Source organism: Dipodomys ordii, unplaced genomic scaffold, assembly GCF_000151885.1.
Source record: "Dipodomys ordii isolate 6190 unplaced genomic scaffold, Dord_2.0 Scaffold3, whole genome shotgun sequence".
Lineage (NCBI taxonomy): Eukaryota > Metazoa > Chordata > Mammalia > Rodentia > Heteromyidae > Dipodomys > Dipodomys ordii.
The window spans coordinates 27,439,066-27,462,421 of record NW_012267219.1 but is presented as its reverse complement, the minus strand read 5'-3'; the positions used below and the strand labels follow the sequence as shown (position 1 = coordinate 27,462,421).

The window sequence follows — 23,356 nt, the reverse complement described above, 5'->3', positions numbered from 1 at the left end:
ACTTCTGGCTTTTTTCTTTTTGCTTATGTGGTGCTGAGGACTCGAACCCAGGGCCTCAGGCATGCAAGGCAAGCGCTCTACCACTGAGCCACCTTTCCAGCCCCCAAAAGACAGTTCTTAACTTCAAGATACATTCTCCTTCAAGATAAATTCTTTTGGGGAAACATAATACAAGGCAACATAGTTGCATACACTAAAGTACAAAATAGACTGTCAGCCAAGAATTGTAAGCATGTTAGTAGGCTGGCTGAATGTTCTGGGAAACTGCTCTTCAATAATAGCACACATACACACACACACACACACACACACACAAACTGCTCTTCAATAATAGCACACACACACACGCACACACACACACACGCGCGCGCGCACGCACGCAACATGCTCATCCACAGCTTTCTTTTTTTTCTTTTTTTTGGGGGTTCCGGTTGTGGAGCCTGAACTCTGGGCCTGAGTGCTGTCCCTCAGCTCTTCAGCTCAAGGCTAGCGCTCGCTGAGCCACAGCGCCACTTCTGGCTTTTTTCTTTTTGCTTATGTGGTGCTGAGGAATCAAACCCAGGGCCTCATGAATGCAAGGCAAGCGCTCTACCACTGAGCTACCTTCCCAGCTCTTCCACAGCTTTCAATATCACTTTTCCTTTCCATTTTACTAGCAGATCTTTTTTGTTTTGTTTTGTTTTGGCCAGTCATGGGGCCTGAACTCTGGGCCTGGGCACTGTCCCTCACCTCTTCAGCTCAAGGCTAGTGCTCTACCACTCGAGCCATAGCGCCACTTCTGGCCTTTTCTGCTTATGTGGTGCTGAAGAATCGAACCCAGGGCCTCATGCATGCAAGACAAGCACTCTACCACTGAGCCACCTTCCCAGCCCCACTTTTCCTTTCCATTTTAAAGGCAAAATTGAGACCAGTCTGGTTCAAGAACGGGCTAGGGCTATACTTTAGAAAGGGGAGAGGTATGGTGGCACATACCTAGAATTCCAACTAATCAGGAGTTGGAGGTAGGGGGATAGAAGATCAACCAAGGCCACCCAGGGAAAAACAAGCTGTAGATCAAGTGTTGGAACTCTCAAAAAGGATGTGATGGGTTCAATCCTCAGTACCACCAAAAAAGAGGCAGGAGGGAGAGAAATCAGTAATAGAATAAAGTATGATAATGTAGTGAATGTCTTTTTCAGTTGCATGTACAGTTATTGAAAACACCAGGAGTTTTCCAACATTCCAGCTTAGCAAAAATGTCAACTTAGTTAAAGAGGAAAATACCATATGCAGGTGCATTTTACACAGGTAAGTTTTTGTGCTGAGCTTTTTTACATGTAGTTATATTTGAAAAATATCCTTACCTTGCTTGACAAAATATGGTAATGTTAAGATATTTAATTTAAACCACACAAATTGTAGCTTGGTCCACATTTTAAGAGACCTTTGCATTTCTCATTTGTTTGCCATTTCAGGCATATTCACAGTTGTTGTTGGTTTTTTTTTTGCCAGTCCTGGGGCTTGAACTCAGGGCTTGGGTGCTGTCCCTCAGCTCTTTAGCTCAAGGCAAGTGCTCTACCACTTGAGCCACTGCCCTACTTCCAGCTTTCTGGTACTTTATTGGAGATAAGAGTCTCACGGTCTTTTGTGCCTGGGCTGGGTTTGAACTGCGATCCTCAGATCTCAGCCTCTTGAGTAACTAGGATTACAGGTGTGAGCCACCAGCACCGGGCCCTGAGCTTCTTTTGATCAAGGCTAGCACTCTACCACTTGAGCCACTGTTCCACTTCTGGATTTTTCTGTTTATGTATTACTGAGGAACCAAACCCAGGGTTTAGTTACCGCTAAGACACATTCCCAGCCACATCCATAGGTCTTAAAATGTTATTTTATTAAAGATCAAAAATACTTGGCCGGGGGAGGTGAATGATAAAACTTGGTTTTGTTCCTACTTCTTGGTGGACTTAGATACAAAATGTTAAAAATCCACATATAGGGAAACCTGGAGATGCCTTAAGATAAACTTCATTGATATATGCTTGAGATTGTAAGGTAAACTAAACAGGTAGATTTAATTAGGTTAGTGGATGAAGAGAACACCACCAGGTATTCAGGCAGGAAGAAAAGTTTTATTATTACCGAACTGCTGCCCTGCTGTGCTTGGTGGAGGCACACAGGCCAAAAAGCCAGTGTCCCACGTAGGTTTAAGGAGGGAAGGGGCGGGAGACGGTGCAGCCAGGTGAGGGAGGGTGTGGGCATACTGGATGTGGATGTGACCTCAGGGCCTGGGACCCACAGTCTGATGGGAGGCACAGGAGGGGAGTAGGGGAAGGGGAGGAGTGGCCCCAGATGTGACCTCGGAGGGGGAGGTGACTGCCTCCAGATGTGCCAGTTTTCTAGGTAATGCAGATCCTGGGCAGAGACTTATGCAGGAGGTGGGGAGACCAGGGCCTGCATGGCCCTGGGCAGACCTTACCGACATAATTACTCAGAGTTTATATGCTAAGTGTGAAACTGAAGCGAGGGCTATTTTGAGATAGCTGGTCACAGCAGCACCAGCCATGTGTCCACAGATCCTCTAGCAATGCCATCTGTCAAAACCACAGAGAGTCTAATATGGCAGGGGCAGCACACTGGGCCAAAAGGCAGGACACCCAGCATCTAGCGGTAGTGACATTACTCTCTTCATCTATTTTCTTCTCTCTGAGCTAGAGGTAATAATTTCTGCCCTTCCCATTGCCCAGGGGTTAGTGAAGACCAACTGTGCTGAGAGATAATTGGAAACATTTTGGCCAGAACACATAGAATGAATTGAAAATTTAAAAATAAATTTCTAAGAAGAAAAATAATTAAAGGGAAAATGGAATGAAGTATAATGGGAGAACTTTTTGTTTCCCCTGAAGTTACTGCACAAGTCCCAGGAAATGGGGTTTTAGGAAGACTGAACCCAGCATCACTTTTCAAGGGCTCTTCCTTACTTAAAGCCAGCTCTGCCAATTATCTGAGACAAGATCAAGATGAAGGATTTGGTAGAAAGACAAAAAGCAGGCAGGAGATTACTGTCAGCAAATGGTTGTTTCAGTTAGTTTTGTAAGAAAGCATTTTCCTTACCAGGGGATTTACAGCCAGCTTATCAGAATCCCAGTACCATCAAAGTGGAGGAAAATGGCAGATTCCTTTAAAAGGCTCTTTTTTCCCCCTTTTATCCTAACTTCATGCCTTTGTACCAACTTTGTACCTCCTCAACACCCCCCTCCCCTACTTCTGCTTGGACTCTGGGCCTGGGTGCTGTCCCAGGGCTCCTTCTGTTAAAGCTAGCGCTCTACCACTTGAGCCACAGCACCACTTCCAGCCTTTTCTGAGTAGTTTATTGGAGATGGGAGTCTCATGGACTTCCTTGCAAGGGCTGGCTTTAAACCACAGTCCTCAGATCTCAGCCTCCTGAATAGCTAGGATTACAGACTTAAACCACTGGCCCCTGGCTGTACCAACTCTTATGCATGTATTCTTCTTAGTTAACACTAATCCCTTCTCCTTTCTAAAACTAGTCCAGTATTCAAGGCAGCAAAGCTTGAGGAATATGCCATTCTTGAGGAAATTTCAGAGGAATTTCTGGTTTCGTCCATAATTCAGTGATATTGTATGTGTTTTCTTTAGCTGAAGTCAACCAAGAAAATCTCACTGCCTATATCAAGAGTTCTTATTTATTCACTGCTGGTGCTGAGAGCTTTCAACAGGTTAAAAATCTGCATTATTCTGGGGCTGGGAAGGTGGCTCAGTGGTAGAGTGCTTGCCTTTCATGCATGAGGCCCTGGGTTCAATTCCTCAGCACCACATAATCAGAAAGAGCCGGAAGTGGGGCTGTGGCTCAGGTTGGTCTCAGTGCTGGTCTATAGCTGAAGAGCTGGGGGACAGCGCCCAGGCCAGAGTTCAGGCCCCACAACCCACAAAAAAACAAACAAAAAAAAAACAAAAAAAACTTGCATTATTCTAAAAAGCTAAATGCCTATTAGCAGAAAAATAGAAAAATTACAACATTTCTACTTTAGAGAGTACTCCATGGCTATAAAAACTTAAAGTAGTTTATAAAAATGAACCAAGGGGCTAGAAAGGTGGCTTAGTGGTAGAGTGCTTGTCTTGCACGAGGCCCTGGGTTCAATTCCTCAGCACCACATAAGCAGAAAAAGTCAGAAGTGGCACCGTGGCTCAAGTGGAAGAGAGCACTAGCCTTGAGCTGAGGGACAGCGCCTACGTCCAGTGTTCAGGCCCCACAAATGGCAAAACAAGCCCAAAGGCTCATTACAAAGGTAGTTTTTTTAAGTATAAAAAGTTGTAACTAGGGCTGGGAAGGTGGCTCAGTGGTAGAGTGCTTCCCTTGCATGCATGAGGCCCTGGGTTCGATTCCTCAGCACCACATAAGCAGAAAAAGCTGGAAGTGGCGCTTTGGCTCAAGTGGTAGGGTGCTAGCCTTGAGCTGAAGAGCTGAGGGACAGTGTTCAGGCCCAGAGTTCAGGACCCATTACCGACAAAAAAAAAAAGTTGTAACTATAGTACAATAACAATCATGTAAAAATCCTAATATAAGAACTGAAAATTATATCCAATAATATTTTTGGGGGGTATTGGTCTGTTTCTCCTCATATTTTTCAAAGTTTTCAATCACAAACATACCCATTTTTTATTTTTCAATATGTTTTTTATTGTAAAAATACTATACAGAGGGGTTACAGTTACATGAATACATGAGCAAGTAACAAGTACATTTCCTATCAAGCATTGTTACCTCCTCCTTTGTTTTTCTCCTACCATCTCTTCCCTCCCACCTCCACAACTCCACTCCCCCCCACCTCACCTAATCTGTAAAATTCTTTTTTCAACATAGTGTCTTGTACATCTCATTGTTACAATGCGTCAACCTGTATCCCTATTTAAGCATTTTGTTTTTTCCCTTCCCCTCCCCAAATTAGAGAAGTGTGTACACAAGATGCATCAAATACATCAAATACAGTGAAAACATGGGAAGGAACATACAAAGAAACAAAAAGACCACATGGTACATTATACCCATTTTTTTTTTTTTGTTGTTAGAATACAACCTTATTTGTGTGGGTGTTTTTCCCAATGAGATATGTATGAGTAAGTTACTTCCATAATTCTAAAAATGAGATTACTTCTAATTCTAGCAATGATAATAAAAACTATAATATCCTGAAAAGAACTAGTGTATAAAGAATGACTTCACTCTAACCCACTGAAGTTAAAGTTAGACCTAGTGCTCAACGTCTAGTGAACCATATAGGAAGTGGTGTGGTGACTGTACTTTTGTGGTCCCATTCATGTGCCTTCCCATCCCGACTGCCTTAGATGTCTTGAAAGGCCTACAAATGCCTTCCCCTACATGGTTCACTCTCTCTTCTCTTCCCAACTTCCTATTTTATGTCTCTATCTTCCTGGTGACCTAAATCAATGAACAAGAAGGAAGGAACAAATGGGACAGGTCAACCTTAAAGGCAGAAGAAAGATTCTTTTTTTCTTTACTTCCCTCTCTGCAGGTAGAGGTCCCTCAGACAAGTTGTGAGAAGTAGAACTATTTCATGTGGCACTGCAATCAACCACTTCAGCCATGGGAATGGTGACCCAGTTGTGAAAGTAGAGTCACTCACTCTTTTATTTCCTAGAATGATTTTTTTTAAGGTACTGGAACATACAAAAGCTTCTTTCTTCCTTTCTTCTTCTCTCTTATTTGACAACTAAAACTTCATAATGATTAATGTTACTTCATTAACCTTTTGTCAACATGATCAAGGCCTAAAGCAGCTCTTTTGGCAGCGGATCGTTGTAATAGATACTCAGTAATTTTAATGGGTGAAGTGTAGATGAGGCACGTGGAGGCGATTCTAAAATATTAGTTGTCCAAGGATATACAAACACACAAGTAAAAATTATATTTTATCATGTAAACAATGCTTCCAGTCTGACTTAAAATTGTTTCTAGAAAATTTAGTACTCTGTGTTTGTTTGTTTGTTTTTTTTTGTCAGTTGTGGGGGCCTGGGCGCTGCCCCTGAGCTCTTCAGCTCAAGGCAAGTGCTCTACCACTTGAGCCACAGTGCCACTTCCGATTTTCTTGTGGTTAATTGCAGAATCTCTTGGACTTTACTGCCTGGGCTGGTTTTGAACTGTGATCCTCAAATCTCAGCCTCCTGAGTGAGCCACTGATGCCCAGCTATTATGTTTTTTTAACTTAAAAAACAATTTTTTTCAGTCAGAAGACAAACCTCTTAAGTACTATTTGTAGGGAAAAAATAAATATTTTCAGGCTGAGAAAGAAGAGCAATGACAGATGTATATTCAAAGTACAATTCTTCTCAGGGAGAGGCTGGCAGAGGTGTTGAAATGAACTTCCTAACAAAGCAAGGAAAGGAGAAAGACACAGGCAGGAAAGATCAAGTTCACATGTACCCCTGTGTGAAGGAGAAGGCTCAGGAAAATGAAAGCTATGTGGGGGAATACCTGAAGGGAAGGCCAGAGTGGCTGGTCTTAGCTATACCACACACTTCCACTGGCTATGCACTGTGGACCTTAGTATTAAAATGTGAGCAGGAGGTCAGTGTGACTTCAGAAAATTTTACTGGGTCGTTTCAGAATTGAATGTCAGAATTGAATAGGTGGGACCAGTCTTCTTCAGGTCCAGATAGCCTCCTACTTTGCTGGATAAGACTGAAGACTTTGCACACTTATCTGCCTGGTTGTGTGAGCATTAGAAATTGTCTCAGGATACCTTCATAGATATTGGAGAGCTAAGGAAAGATGAGAATAAGCGGTAACATAACTGGATTTACAATTCAGAAAGTCTGGTCAAAAAGGTGGAAAATGGAGCTGGTGACTTTTTGGCAGCACAATCAAAGGTAAAACTTAGAAGATAAAAATCTACGAATCTACTGGACCAAAGTTCTATAAGCACAGAGCTTTGACATGAGTTCAAACCCAGTAACGCTCCCCACCCCCAATAAGAAATTGAGATATAATTTACGTAAAGTGGAGTGCAAAGCTGTTAAGCAAATATTTTGATTAAGTAAGTTGATTTTGTTGGTCATGGGGCTTGAACTCTGGGCCTGGGCGCTATTTCTCAGCTCTTCAGCTCAAGGCTAGCACCCTACCACTTGAGCCACAGTGCCACTGCCAGTCTTTCTGGGTGGCTAATTGGAGATAAGAGTCTCATAGACTTTCCTCCCTGGGCTGGCTTTGAACCATGATCCTCAGATCTCAGCCTCCAGAGTAGCTAGGATTACAGGCGCCTGGCTGTTATTTTTGTTTTGTTTTTTTTAAAGGAGGAAATAGCAGACTTTGAACTCAGATCATTCATATGCTAAGCAAGTGCTTTACCATTGACTTGTACCCCTAATCCTTAATGAGGTGGTTTTGTGTGTGTGTGTATGTGTGTTGTGTGTTGTGTGTGTGTATGTGTGTGTTAACAGGAGTTAAATCAGGGCCTTGCACTTGCTCAGCTTGTTTGCACTGCTGATACTCTACCACTTGAGACATGCCTCCAGCCCTGCTTTTTTACTGGTTATTTTGTGATGGAGTCTAGAGAATTTTCTGTCCAGTCCGGACGGTAACCACATTCCTTCAGATATTTTCCTTCTGAGTAGCTAGAATTACAGGTGTGAGACATTAGTGCCTAACTATAATCTAATTTTTAAACTTAATAATAAATGTGAACAAGTTCCATTTCAATATTTATCCATGACATCACCCAATGGAAAAATAAATTTTCTCATTATTTATTTAACTAGTTCCTATTGGTAGAGATTGTGTTTTCTCTTTTGTTTTCTTTTTCTTTTTGTCAGTCCTGGGGCTTGAACCCAGGGCCTGGGCACTGTCCCCGAGCTTCTTTTGCTCAAGGGTAGCACTCTACCACTTGAGCCAGGGTGCCACTTCCGGCCTTTTCTGTTTATGTGATATTGAGGGGCTTCATGCATGCTAGACAAGCACTACCACTAAGCCATATTCCCAGTGCTTTGTTTCCTTTTATTTCTTCCTTTCTCTACTCTTTTTCCTTTCTTCTTACTGCAAATAATACTTTTATAAATATCATTTTTAGCTCAGTACTTTGGAGGCAAAGGCAGGAGAATTTTGTGTTTGAGGCCAGCTCAGACTACATGGTAAGACTGTCTCTCATCAAATTCTTTTTTTGTTTGTTCTGATGAAGCCCTTACTATTTTATTTTTGTTGGTTGTGGGGCTTGAACTCTGGGCTTGGGAGCTATCCCTGTGCTCTTCATCTCAAGGCAAGTATTCTACCGCTTAAGCCACAGCACTACTTCCAGTTTTCTAGTGGTTTTTATTAGAGATAAGAGCCTCGTGGACTTTCCTGCCTGGGCTGGCTTTTGAACTGTGATCCTCAGATCTCAGCCTCCTGAGTAGCTAGGATTACAGGCATGAGCCACTGGCGCCTGGCCTTACTAGTAATTTATACTAATAAAATAAAAATAATTTTAGTAAGACTTTATATATGAGGCTTGTTTTTATGAATTACATCCTTAAAACTGAAATTGCTGTGTTACATAATCCCTTAATATGATTAAGAGATGTTCCCAAATAACACCCAGAAAAACTACCTTAAGTTTCTTCTGTTTTTCTTTCCTCTCCCTCCCCTCTTTCTTTTTGCCAGTTGTGGGGCTTGAACTCAGGGCTTGGGCACTGTCCCGAGTTCTTTTGCTCAGGGTTAGCACTCTACCACTTTGAGCCACAGCTCCAGTTCTGTTTTTGAATGGTTAATTGGAGTAAAAGTCTCATGGGGACTTTTCTGCTGGAGCTGGCTTCAAACTGTGATCCTCAATTCTCAACCTCCTGAGTAGCTAGGATTACAGGTGTGAGCCACTGGTGCCTGGCAAGTTTATTTCTTAGTATTTCCAAAACACCACATAAGCTTGTTTTCTCTACTTAATGACCAATACGTATAAATACAGAGGAGTCTTTGATCTTAGTCAACTTTATACTTCAAACATGGTATTTGATTTAATTCTGTATTTCCTCTGTTGTTATTGAAGGTGAATACTTCTTCTGAAGAAAGTTACATTTCATAGTTTTACAATGGAAACAAATGGTCTTGTCTTTAAAAAATAAACTCTCCAAATAATCAATAAACTGGTCATGGAAACAAGTGATCTTATTAAAGATAGAAGGATAAAAATAATATAATGCCAAGCTGAATTTTCTGTCGCTGTTATTTTTACCCCATGTCCTTATTCTATTTATCTTGATGTTTGAATAGTTTTTGCTTTTTAGGTAATGCTTTTATTCCCTATTACTTTGAAAAAAAAACCCTTTGCTTCTGCTTGAGGGAAAAACAGAAATTTAGTTTTTGATGACCAGGTTTATTTTTTAAAAAGTATATTTTGAGCTGGGTGTTGGTGGCTCATGGCTGTAATACTAGCTACTTAGGAGGCTGAGGTCTGAGGATCAAGGTTCGAAGCCAGCAGAGGCAGGAAAGTCCATGAAGACTCTTTTTTCTTTATTTTTTATTGTTGTCAGTCATTGGGCTTGAACTCTGGGCCTGGGTGCTATCCATGAGCTCTTGAGCTCAAGGCGAGTGCTCTGCCATTTGATCCATAACACCACTTCTGGTTTTCTGGTGGTTAATTGGAGATAAGAGTCTCATGGACTTTTCTGCCCAGGCTGGCTTTGAACTGCAATCCTCAGATCTCAGCCTCCTAAGTGGCTAGGATTAGAGGCATGAGCCACTGGTGCCTGGCTCCATGACACTCTTTATCTCCAATAAAATAACAAAAAAAGCCAGAAGTGGAGCTGTGGCTCAGGTGGTAGAGAGCTGGCCCTGAGTACAAAAGCTCAGGGACAGCCTCTAGGCTTTGAGTGGTACTGGGTTTTGGACTGAGAAATTTACACTTCCTAATGAGCAAGTGTTCTACCACCTGAACCACTTCACCAGCTCCTTTCTGCATTGATTATTTCCAAGATAGGATAGCTTCAAATGCAGATTCAGGCCACTATACCTAGCTATTGGTTGAAATAGAGTCTTGTAAACTTTTATATGTGGGCTGGCCTTGAACTCCAATCTTCTGGTCTTTACCTCCCAAGTAGCTAGGCTAACAGGCTTGAATTATTGTGCTTGGCATTTTTGTTGTTGTTATTGTTGCTGCTTATGGGGCTTGAACTCAGGGCCTGGGCTCTGTCCCTGAGCTCTTTCACTCAAGGCTAGTGTTCTACCACTGAACCACAGCACCACTTTGGATTTCTGGTGATTAATTGGAGATAAGAGTCTCAAGGACTTCTTGAAATGCCATCCTCAGATCTCAGCATCCCAAGTAGCTATGGATCACAGGCATGAGCCACTGGCACCTGGCTATTTTATTTTTTTGAGACAGAATCTTGCAATGTTGCCCTACTGGTCTTGAGCTTGAGATCCCCCGCCCTCAGCTTCCCTAGTGCTGGAATTTTGTACATGCACCAATACATTTGGCTATATCTACATTTCTAAATAGAAATTTGTTTGTGAAGGATATCTTTAAATTGGAACATACCTGTGATATTTTATGACTAATTAAGTGAAAGTCAGATAGTCAGTGTCCAAGCAATTACTTACTTATTGCCTAGAAATAAAATTAGGGAGGTTTGAAAGCATCCTGATTTGTGTTGAATCCCTGCATGGACTGATACCATTCTTTCAATTTATTTCCTTTTTTATTTATCTCTTTTGTCTGACTTTATTATTTTGGTGTCATTGGGGATTGTATTTAAGGCCTCATGTTTACTATATAGCATTTGAGCCAGGGACCTTTTCCGTTGTGTGTTAGTTTCTTTTTCCAGTAAGGTCTCATGCTTTGGCTCAAGAAAAAGATCCTTTTACTTTCTCTTGAGTAGCTGGAGTTTCTAGCATTTTAAAAAGAACCATGTGTGTATTTATTTATTTATTTAGAAGAAATAAGAAGCCATTAGTGTTTTAGTGATGGCTCATTGAACTTGGGATAGCTCAGTTTCTTATTTGTAGAATTGTGGGAGTTAATTAAAAACCTTGACAGAACCAAGTGTGATGGTGCATTGGGAGGACAAGACAGGAGGAATAAATGAGATTTCCAGGCTGTGGAGCTAAATCCAAATACTGCCAAAAAATGTTCATCATTAATAACAAAAATTAATAATATTGTTTTAATGATAACATTCTTTGTTGTTGTTGTTGTTGTTGGTCATGGGGCTTGAACTGTGGGTCTGGGCTGCTGTTCCTGAGCTCTTCAGCTCAAACCAAGTCCAGTTGAGCCACAGTGCCACTTCCGGTTTTCTGGTGGTTTATTGGAGATAAGAGTCTCATGGACTTTCCTGCCAGGGCTGGTTTTAAAGTGTGATCCTGAGATCTCAGCTTCCTGAGTAGCTAGGATTACAGGCGTGAGCTACCAGTGCCCAACTGAAAACATTTTTTTTTTAATCAAGAAACATTTTATAAACCTAATAAGTGCTTTCAAAGTATAAAATTAAAACTTAATAGAACCACAGGGGAAAAAATCCAAAAAGCTACAAACATGATAGGAAACTACCTTCCTAAATAATTAGGGAACTGTTTTTCATATGAGAATGTTAATTAAATTATCCTTTTCAAATGTCCACAGTACTACTTAAGAAGATTCAAGCACATAGACAACAGGATAGAACTCAGTTTTTGGAGTAGTAGGCCCTTCTGAGTCTTAAATCTAGCTCCTTTGTCCTTGCTATGTGGCTTTCAGCTAGTTATTTAATCTCAGTTTGTTTCTTGGTTTGTAAAGTGAGGGTAATACACTGTCCATCTTGTAGGTTATTTAAACAATAAATGCAAGATCCTTCAATCATTGGCTATTATACAGGACTACCTGAGTATTACATTGACTACCAGGCTGGGTGCTGCTATTATGGTTATTATTATCTATAATACTAACAGGAAAGTATAGGATAGAATGGAAGATGCCACCACTCTATGACTCATTGTCTACCTTGTTTTGTATTAGACACTTTGAGGGATAAAGTTTTGTTTTTGTTTTTTTGTTTTGTCAGTCATGGGGCTTCTTTTTTTGGGGGGGAGAGGGGTCTGGTCATGGGGCCTGAACTCTGGGCCTGGGTGCTATCCTTCAGCTATTCAGCTCAAGGCTAGTGCTCTACCACTTGAGCCACAGTGCCACTTCCGGCTTTTTTCTTTTTGCTTATGTGGTGCTGAGGAATTGAATCCAGGGCCTCAGGCATGCAAGGCAATTGCTCTACCACTGAGCCACCATCCCAGCCCCATGGGGCTTTAACTCTGGGTCTGGGCACTGTCCCTCAGCTCTTCAGCTCAAGGCTAGCACTCTACTACTTGAGCCACAATGCCACTTCTGGCTTTTTCTGCTTATGTAGTACTGAGGAATCAAACCCAGGGCCTCATGCATGCAAGGCAAGCACTCTACCACTGAGCCACCTTCCCAGCCCTAGATTAGACACTTTGAATATGGTTGTTTATATTTTCAAATATACAATGAATCTGACTTCCTCATTCCATGTAAGAGGCTATTACTGAAAACAACTTTATAAACACTTTCTTCTAGCTCATCTACTCTATCAAATTCCTGGTGTTTAATTCATTGACCTTATGGTGGCCCATCCAGCCTGGAAGGTCTAGGATTCCTCATGGCCTAAATACATTCACTTCCCAGAGCACAACCCTTTCTAGTCCCACTCATAATGAGGTTCATTCCTTTTTGTTGTAGCATGTGTTATTCTTAAGCAGTATATTAGCAGTTACATTAAAGCAATAAGATACCATGCTTTTTAAATTTTTTTCTGCTTTGGAAGATCACAGTAGGCTGAATAAAGTCTTTATTTTTTGTTATTTTACAGTGCTGGGAATCAATCCCAGGGTCTTCCCCATGCCAGGTAAGTGCTCTGTCTATGAATTATACTTCTATCTCAAAATTATTTCTAAAACATGTAAATACTATATTGGTTTCATAAGCATTTGTTAAGATTTTTTTGACAGGTCTTCATACAAGCAAGAATATTATTTCAGAGGAGAGGTAATTTTTTTTAAATAAAAGAGTTCAAGACTGGGTTCAGTGATAGGAGGCTCTAAGAGAGAGCATTTTTAAGGTCAGAACCAGTGCTGGAAGAACAGTAAACATGACTAGAGGCAACTGCAGTGTCAAGGTCTTTTTAAGAGAGTACAGGTTAGAGTGATTGAGAAAAACCCCATGTGCCATTTTCATTGTTTGCTCCACTTGTTTGCTTGCTCTGTTATTGAATTTCACACAAAGCAGAGGGTAAAAACTAGTTTCAGGTGTGCTACTTATTGTGTTTCTCATAGATTCTTTCATTTGGTTAGAGCCTAACTCCTACTCTGTGTTCTCCAGTGGGTGTATCTTAGTGATTCTTTTAGATGAGATTCAATGAAGGAGATGACATTTCTTTTGAAACCAATCTCTGATTTGATTAAAGGCTATATTGTTTTTAAACAGCAGAAATTAGCTTGCGTCTTAGTTTTGGTTTCTTTCTAGCTACTTGCCAAAGTAAGCCTTACTGAAATTAGGAGACATTTCTTATCCTCTAGGATAAGAACCACAGAAACACAGACATAGAGTTCTTTGCTGCAAAACATTATAAACGATTATATATGAGGTGGAGTTTAGGTCACCTTGCAGCTTCCCATGTCCTTTGGTCAGTATTTGGGTGTTTAGACCTGGATGAAATGAATTTGAGGAAAGTAAATATGTCCTTGTTTTGAAGCAGCAAATCTTTGTACCACATCGTTTTGTAAATGGTGTATGGAATCAGGGTGTGGGAGAAGATGGAGAATTATGACTTAGATAAAGTGACCATTAAAGGACCTAGGGAAAAGACAGGGAAAACATTTTGCAAGAAATGCAGCTCTAAAGCCATAGTTATGAAGAAATGTAACAGTTTTCCTTTATGTTTTAATTGTTTGCTTTAATTTTTGTCATTTGGGAGCTACTACCTAAAATCACAGGAAACAAAAGGAAAACTTAAAGGCATTTCCTGAACATAGATCTTGGAATCTCACAATAGTAGCTTTTACTGGTGCTTGTATATAGATTCAGAACCTCAGGAGCCAATGGGAAGAAGGGACAAGTACAGCCATATGAACAAGAACAGGAATGGAAAGTAGGAGGGAAAGAACCAGTATTCCTCTAGGAAAATGACAGAGGAGCATACATGTTTATCAAATTCATTCACTCCTGAATTCACCAACTGTTTGGTGGTTACTTAGGGCCAAGTTCTTGGCTAGATTCTGGGTGTGGTAGGTCTATAACAATATCAGTATGTTACTACCTACTTTATAGGTCCTATTCAGTTTCATTTTAACATGAATATATTATGCACAAAATTTAGTTTGATTGAACTGCAGTTAGGAACTACATTATTTTACTTAACAGGATAAAAGTATACAAGCTCATAATTTTGACCTGTAAGAAAGTGTAATATGAGGGATGGACAGGATCCAAATATATTAGATGCATCTATAAAGATATCACAATGTACAGCTAATGTATGCCAATAAAAGAACAATATGTTTATAAGGGACCTGATTCAAGAGTACTATACAAACCAGGTGCTGGTGGTTCATGCCTGAAGTGCTAGCTACTCAGGAGGCTGAGATTTCATGAACACAGTTTCAAGCCAGCCTGGGCAGAAAGTCCATGAGACTCACCTCCAAAAAAGTACAATCCAGAAGTGGAGCTGTAGCTCAAGCGGTAAAGCACTAGCCAGGAGTAAAAAAAAAATCTCAGGAGGGGGTTGGGAATGTGGCTTAGTGGTAGAGTGCTTGTCTAGCATGCATGAAGCCCTGGATTCGATTCCTCAGGACGGTATAAACAGAAAAAGCTGGAAATGGTGCTGTGGCTCGTGGTAGAGTGTTATCCTTGAGCAAAAGAAGCTTTGAGTTCAAGCCCCAGGACTGGCAAAAACAAAACAAAACAAAAACTCAACAACCAAAAACCAACAAAAACAACAACTCAGGAGCAGTGCTTAGACCCTGAATTCAAGCCCAAGGGCCAGCATGCAAAAGAAGAGAATACTATACGTAACGATAACATGCAAATTTTATTTCCTATTCTAATACTCTCCGGTCTAATCCCATGAAGTCCTTCTGTTGGGTCAGCCCTCTGCTCTTCTGGGTTATCTCTCTCATTTTGTCGATCCTGACTCCAATGTGGCCTTGAATATCCCCTTTTTTGACCCCATGTTCTACCTTCCTAACTTCTGAAACCTTTCCACAGTGACCTCAGCAGTATTCTTGGTGTAGCCTAGGGCTTGAGTGTTCTTGGTACCTGCTTGCTACAGCAGAGACTTGCTTCTGCAGGAACACTGGCCCCTTTTAGTGCTTCTCTCTTTGGGGGGAGGGAGTTGTATCCACCCTACATTCTCCAACCCATTTTTCCTCCCCTGCCTCATCTCCTCTTACCAGATGGTCTCCACCAGGCTTTACTACCTTAACCACCACACACCCTCATCTCCTGAAGATTTTATCACCAGATTCCATCCTTAATCATGATGACTGTTTTTATCTTCGTTTCTCTTTTTCTGCCAGTTCACCTTCTGTTTAGGGCTAGCGCTCTACCACTTGAGCCACTGTGCCACTTCTGGCCTTTTCTGAGTAGTTTATTGGGGGTGAGAGTCTCATGGACTTTCCTGCCTAGGCTGGCTTTGAACTGAGATCCTCAGATCTCAGCCTCTGGAGTAGCTAGGATTATAGGCGTGAGCCACCAGCGCTTGACTTGACTCTTCTTTTTTTTGTGTGTTATGGTGCTGAAACTTGTACTTGCCTATGATTGTGCTTCTTCTACCACCCAGTGACAGTCCCCTCGCCCCCATCATGATGCAATCATTCATTCCTAATTGCTGCGGTGGGTCCATCATCTCAATTTTTTTGTTTGTTTTGTTTTTGGGTCCGGTTGTGGGGCCTGAACTCTGGACCTGGGCGCTGTCCCTCAGCTCTTCAGCTCAAGGTCAGTGCTCTACCACTTGAGCCACACCACCATTTCTGGCCTTTTCTGTTTATGTGGTGCTGAGGAATCGAACCCAGGGCCTCAAGCATGCAAGGCAAGCGCTCTACCACTGAGCCACCTTCCCAGCCCCATCATCTCAATTTTAAGTGATAACTATTACTGTTCCTATGATTATTTTATAGGAGTTGTTAAGCTGCACTGGTCACTAGTTGGATTCCCTCAGTTAATAAATTCTGCCCACCCTTTCTTTTCAGGGGCTGTAACAGCGTGTGTTAGCCAGTATCAGACATTGGGGACAGGATGTTGGGGAAGAACAAGCAGCAAGAGTAGCTGAATGGTGAAGGGATGACGGAGAGAAAGCCAGGAGGAAGGAGAGAAAGGCTGGAGGAGAGCAGAGCAGTTCATTGTGAAGGAGCAGGTTGGCAGTTCTGCACAGCAAAGGTAGGACCCTGGCTGAGGATCGGCTCAGCAAGGGAGGAGTTAGTGATTTTCAAGGTAGCCCAGGCATCTAGGGAGAAGAAAATGTTCCAGAGCACACAGTAGGGGTTGAGTAAATATTTGTTGGGAAAAAAAATGAATGAATTCTGACTCCAGACAGTCAGGTTTTTGTTGTTGTTTTAGGTGAAGAAATGCAAAGGTAGCACATTTTTTGGCAGGGGTGGGGTGGGAGGGGCAGGTCACTGCTGTGCTTGCTTTTGTGAACTTTAGAAGTGGTTCTGAATCTGGGCAGATAGGTTAGAAGAGGACTCTGACTTGTTCAGGGTTGAAACAGCTTTGTAACATTAACATGTGAGTTGGATTTCAGAATTCTGGTCTTTGTGTTGAGGTTGGGGGTGGAAGGTGGGTAAGATATAAAGTGGTAAGGATCCAGGTAGGTGGTGTTAGCACATGCCTGTAGTTCCAGTGAAGGCAGCAAGATTGTGTGTTTGAGGCTACACTGGTTATAGTTAATGAGATGATTATCTCAAAAACAAAACACAGGGCTAGGGGCATTGTTTAAGTGGTCAAGCACTTGTGTGGGACCCTAGGCTCAAGCCAGACAGACCAACAGAGAACTTCTTGTAGCTTTTCTGCTGAGATCTTCTTTTTCCACTTGACAGTTGAGGCCAGTTTGAAATGCAGAGCTGGGGCTGGGGCTGGAAAGAGTGTGGAGGCTTCCCAGTATATGTGAAGCCCTGGTGGACTTCAAAAAAGAGTTGGATGAATGCCGTTGCGAGTCAGGGATCTCTCCATCTCTTCCTCCCTCCCTTCCCCGTCCCTTTCTCTCTGCTGAGAAAGAGGAAAAAAGGAAAAGGAAATGGGTTTATTGCTTATTATGGGATTTTACTTGCTGGGCTAGACATCTTGATAAACAGACACCTCATGTCAGCCTGGATCTTTGGCACAGGTTAATTATTACTGTCTGGTCTACAGAGTGGTGGTGGTGGTCGAGAGGTACATTATGAAGTGTGCTGAGGCTCACTGGCCACGTTGGCCTCATTTTCTGTTGGGATATACTGCAAGGCAGAAACTCACTGAAAGTAGCCATTGTTTTATCTTTTGAACTTTTGTTGTAGACCTTAAACTCAGGGCCTGTGTGCTGCCCCTGAGCTTTTGTGCTCAAGGCTGGCACTCTACCACTTGAGCCACAACTCTACTTACCAGCTTTTTCTGTGATTAATTGTAGATGAGAGTTTCATGGACTTTCCTTCCTGGGCTAGCTTCAAACCACAATCCTTTGATCTCACCCTCCTTAGTAGCGAATATTACAGGCTTGAACCACCAGCGCCTGGCTGTCTTTTCAATTTTTTATCTTTCCCTAGATCTTGATCTACCCTGACACTAAAGAAGTGCAAGTCAAGGTTTGTAGAGTTGAACTGAGAGTAGATGAGTTGCCACTCACCAGCCTTCCCATCCAAGCCCATTTTTTCAGAGTGTCAACAGAAGGCCATCTACATGATTTGTCCTCCCATCAGCCCTTCCGAAGGACAGATTCCCATTATGGAAGTTGTGTGGTTCAGAGCTGTGGTTATCAGATCTCCAAAGAAGATCTAGAATTCCCTCTGCCCTCCTCCCGCAGTTCCTGGGGGTTAACAGTTTCCCCTGTTATCCCTCTTGTTTATATTTGGTACTTATATTCAGACACAGGCCTGTTATTCTTTTAATTTTTTCCTTCCTCCCTCTGTCCTTCCCTCTCTCCCTTTTGCCTTTTCTCCTTCTTTCCCTCTGTCCTGTCTCCCTCTTTTTCTTCCCTCCCTTCCTTCCATCCTGTAGTACTAAGGTTTGAATTCAAGGCCACATGCTTGCTAGTCAAGTGCTCTCCCACTGAGTGACTATACTTATACACTTTTTGACACTACTAGCACCAGGACTTGAACTCAGGGCCACTAATTTACTTTCTAGGCAAACATTGTGCCACTTGAGCCACATTTCCAGCCTTTTTTTTTTTTTCCTGTAGGTGAAATTTTTAGATAAGCTCTTACTTTTTGCTGGGACTGGATTAGGCCATCACAGGCACACATCACCAACCATCACGCCCAATTTGTTGGTTAATATTGTTGTGTTCCACTCCCTCTCCACCCCCCCCCATCCGTCCCATCAGGGGTTTGAACTTGGGGCCTGGGCACTGTCCTTGACTCTTGTACTCAGGATAGCCTCTACCACTTTGAGTCACAAGCCACTTCCAGTTTCCTGGTAGTTAATTGGAGATTAAAGTCTCATGAACTTTCCTGCCGGGCTATGTTTGAACTGTGATCCTCAGATCTCAGCCTCCTGAGTTAGCTGGAATTACAGATATAAGCCACAGAGTGCCTAGCCCCATTCAGATTTTTTGATAAATCATTTTCTGACATTGTGATAGATACACGAATTGTAAATAGCAGTGCTATTTACTTATCTATGTGGACAGAGGTGGGGGACAGAATAGTTCCTAAATGGCTTCCCCTCCCAAATGGCTACGGATTACCTTCATTAAATCCTTAAACTTCCATCTCCAGAGTGTCTGTCGGCCTACTCCTGATTCTCTCAAAGAATTTCAACCCTCTCCTGTTATCTCAAGCTTACTCACTTTGCTAGATAGAGTTTGATAACTCAAAAGGTGGCTGCTTAATTGTTCTAGGAGTTTAAATGCTTCTTTTTACAATGCTTGGCTGTCTTCCTTCTTTTAAGGAAGAATTTGGGAAGTACACAGCACAGAGAGGAGGAATCTAACACACAAAATTTTAAGGCTTTCTGCTAAATCCTCCCCAGTTCTTTTATTTTGGTCCTAATTCCTCGAACTCTTGCCATACTGCCCGGCAGCAGGCGGGACCAGGAGTCTGCCACCGGCTCGGGAGAGCAGAGCTGGCAGCTGGGATGGAGAATATGTGATTTTGAGGAAATGAAGCATTTTCAGTGGGATGTCCATGGTTTGCGTGATCTAGCCAGGAAATTTCATGCAGTCTGACATTTCCCTTCAGAGTTGCCTAGGAACCGAAGGAAAGCTCGGGCTTTGAATGGCAGGATGGTAATAAATGAATCGTTTCTGGGCCCAACCATCTGCTTTAAGTAAATTAAGAGCCTAAGCCATATGGGATTTACCTAAAATAGTAATTCCCATTTTCTCCTTCTCTTCTCATTTTTATTCCTCTTTAGTTGGTTCTTTAAATTGGCTTAAGTTTGAATGGAGCTACCCAACCGAAGATACCTTGGACTTTCTGTGTCTCTTTCCCCACTACCCAATTTAGGCAGCAAACCTCTGAGTCTCCAGCAACCCATGTAGGAGTTCCTCTTTAATGCTGGGTGATTGCAAACATTTTGTTTTGAGAACTGCTGGATTTGAGGCTAAGGCCTTGGTTTTGAGCCAGTGGTGTTTATTTTAATCACCTTCATTTCACCATCTTCCACCTTTCCCATACATCCTCATTTGTTTCCTCCTGGTTTGTGGTTTGCCCTCATTTTAGGCCCAGCTGACCTCTCAGATTGGTGTGGCAGTGTTACATTTGTCTTATCATCAGTATGTCATGTTTCCTTTTTACCCACCAGACTAATCTTCATAAATTGTTTTTTATCTTGCCATTCTCTTGCTCAGAAATCTGCACTGCTTAGGAATGAACCAAACATTTCGACCTTGAATTCTTCCGCCAAGTTCTAGCCTGCCTTTAAACCACATCTACCTCTTACTGCTCTACCCTCACTGGAGACAGACTGGTAACTTCCCTTCCTCAGGGACACACCTATTTCCTCCTGCCTCATTTACTTTAGTGTTCAAAATTATACCCTGCTCTATAGGGCTGCTTTACCATTTCATGTTTCTAGTTCAAATGGAAGCTCTGGAGAGCTGTCTCATACTTTTATCAGGCTAAGTATAATTCTAGACACCTGGAAGTGCTTTGTTAAATACCTGGTGACTGAAAGAAGGAAGGAAGGAAGGAAGGAAGGAAGGAGGGAAGGAAAGAAGGAAGGAAGGAAGAAAAGAAAGAAAAAAGGAAGGAACAACCTTGTCATGGTATGTTTCTAGTAGGATTAGTAAATGTTTTTCCTTTTTAAGCGAGATGGTGATATGTGTGAAAAAGAATTGATGGTAGTTCATGCCTGTAATCCTCACTTCTCATTAGGCTTAGATTTGAAGATCAAGGTTTGAAGTCAGCCCATGCAGATAAGCCTGAGAGACTTTACTTTTTTATTTTTGGAGGTTGACAGCCTGGGCGCTGTCTCTCAGCTCTTCAGTTCAAGGCTAGCACTCTACCACTTGAGCCACAGTGCCACTTCCAATTTTTGGGTGGTTTACTGGAGATAAGAGTCTCACAGACTTTCCTGCTGGGGCTGGCTTTGAACTGTGATCCTCAGGTCACTGGCTCCTGAGTAGCTAGGATTACAGGCGTGAGCCACCCGTGCTTGGCTCTGAAAGACTCTTATCTCCAATTCTTCAGTAAAAAGCTGGAAGTAGAGTTGTGGCTCAGGTGGTAGGAGCCAGCCTTGAGCAAAATAGCCAGGTGAGAGCTGCAAAGGTAAATAGAATTGTCATAGAAAAGCTTCCCAGGAAATGACATTTGGGCAAAGACGTCCTAGCAGTGAACCTGAATTCTGTAAGGCAGGAATTTAATCATTATAAAACAAGGCTGTGGTTAAAGCTCAGTGGGAGAGTGCTTGCCTGGTACACGTAAAGTCCTAGACTGGACCTTAACACTCAGCAAAATAAAGCAAAACAAAGCAAAGCCAAACAAAACACAGCAGCTGCCAGGCAGAATGGCTTAAGCATCTAACTCTACTTGGGAGATGGAGATCAGGGGATTGTGGTTCAAAGCTGGCCCCTGTATAAGAGTTCACAGGAGGCCATATCAACTAATGGCTGCAGCATGGGCCTGTCATCTCCAGTAACCCAGCACCATGGGACAGCACAAGTCCAGGCTGGCCTGAGCAAAAAGGGAGATCCTATTTCAAAAATAACCAATCAAGCTGTGTGCTGGTGGCTCACTTCTGTAAGTTTAGCTATCCAGGAAGCTGAGATCCAAAGGATCATGGTATGAGGCCAGCCTAGACAGGAAAATTCTTGAAACTCTATCTCCAAAATAGCCAGCTAAAAGCAGGACTGGAGATATGGCTCAAGTGGTAGAATTCTAGCTAAACAAGTAATCAGAACAAGTGTAAGGCCATACGGTCAATCCCTAACATGTCTAATATGCCATTAAAAAGGATGGGGGGGGGAGAGGAAAAAAGAGAGAAGAGAGATTGGAGATGAAGGGAGGAGCGGGGTGAGAGATAGGTGAGTTTGATAGGATATGGATGTATGTATGGAGAAACAGGGAAACCTCTTTGTTCAACTAATAGATGCTAATACAAACCTTTTTTTTTTAAAGTCTCTTTGTGGGTTGAGAGTATAGCTCAGTGGTAGAACACTTCCTAAGTATGTGTGAAACCCTGGGTTTGACAAGCCAGATTGAGCATGTAGTTGGTGGACCATGCCTGTAATCTTAGCTGAGAACTGAGGATCGCAGTTGGAAGCCAAGCCTGGAAAGGAAAATTCATGAGACTCTTACCTCAGTTAACAACCAAAAAAATGTTGTAAGTGGAGCTGTGGCTTAAGAGGTAGAACACCAGCCTTGAGTGGTAAAAGCTAAGGACATCATCTGGGCCCTGAGTTCAAGCCCCCAAATTGTCATTTGTGAACACACACACACACACACAAACAGAAGACTGGAAGAAGGGTTGTGATGGTGGCTTAATGCTAGAGTGATTGCCTTGCACCCATGAAGTCCTGGGTTTAATTCTTCAGTACCACATAAACAGAAAAAGCTGGAAGTGGGGCTATGGCTCAAGTGGTAGCATATTAGCCTTGAGCAAAAGAAGCTGAGGGACAGTACCAGGCCCTGAGTTCAAGCCCCAAGACTGGTTAAAAAAAAAGGACTGTAAGGAAATGCTTCAAAATATAATAATAGTGTTCTTTACATGTTATAGTCGTTTGAGTCTTATTCTTTGTATATTCTCTAATTTCCATATTTTCTACAGGGCATATACATCTTTTAGATTAGAAAAAGTAGTCTTATTTATAAATATGAGTCATAATTAAATCTGGGCGTGCTTTAGTCAATTAACTCTTCCCTGTCCCTCACCACTCAGCAGAGGAATGGTGAGGGACGGGGAGCAGAGGACACACGGCATTTTGTGGGCAGCACCATAGACAGGAAGAGCCCTGTCCTTAGTCCGAAAGGGTTTCATGGGTCCTGTTTCTGGAAGAAGCCAGAAGAAACCAGCAGAGCAGGTTTGTAACAGTGTGTGGAAGCACAGGAGATGTGAACCTGGGATTAGCACATTGTGGACAGACAAACTGACAAGGCACCGCACTTGAGCAGCTTCATGTGCAGTCTTCTTAGGTTCCCAGTCACTGCAGGACAGGCAACTTGACACCTCAGAGCAGAAACAAAGCCAGGGGTGGAAAAGGACACTTTTGTGCCAAATGAGTTTCCTAAGCAACAACTTGATTAACTACTTCCAGAGCCCCTAATCATTCAACTTCCACTGACCTTTAAAAAAATAGTCTGAAACAGCTCATCAGATGAACCCAGAGACAGAAGGGAACTATGCAGATGAGGTGGGTCAGTATTTGGCAGCTGCCCTACTTTTTACCTCATCTCCATTCCTGCCACCTGTGTAGCAAAACAGTATCTTAGTAAACCAGGTATAGTGTACATCTGCATTCCCTGCTACTTGGGAGGCTGAGGCAGAAGGATCACAAATTTGAGGTTAGCCTGGACAGCATAATAAAAATTGGAAGGAAGGAAATAAGAAAAGAAGAAAAGAGATCAATTGTTTTGAAAGACAATCCATTCTGTGTAGCAAAATAGTGTCTTGAGGGGCTGGGAAGGTGGCTCAGTGGTAGAGCGCTTGCCTTGCATGCCTGAGGCCCTGGGTTCAATTCCTCAGCACCACATAAGCAAAAAGAA

At 42.3% G+C, this 23,356-nt stretch overlaps 1 long non-coding RNA gene across 1 annotated transcript in view; it reads left to right on the top strand.

The window, feature by feature from the left end:
- Positions 1-12,837: 12,837 nt before the first annotated feature.
- LOC105988545 overlaps positions 12,838-23,356 on the top strand; it is a 70,402-nt gene continuing 59,883 nt past the window's right edge. The window contains exon 1 of the long non-coding RNA XR_001175203.1: positions 12,838-12,870. This is a non-coding gene — a long non-coding RNA (uncharacterized LOC105988545). The remainder of the gene's footprint in view (positions 12,871-23,356) is intronic.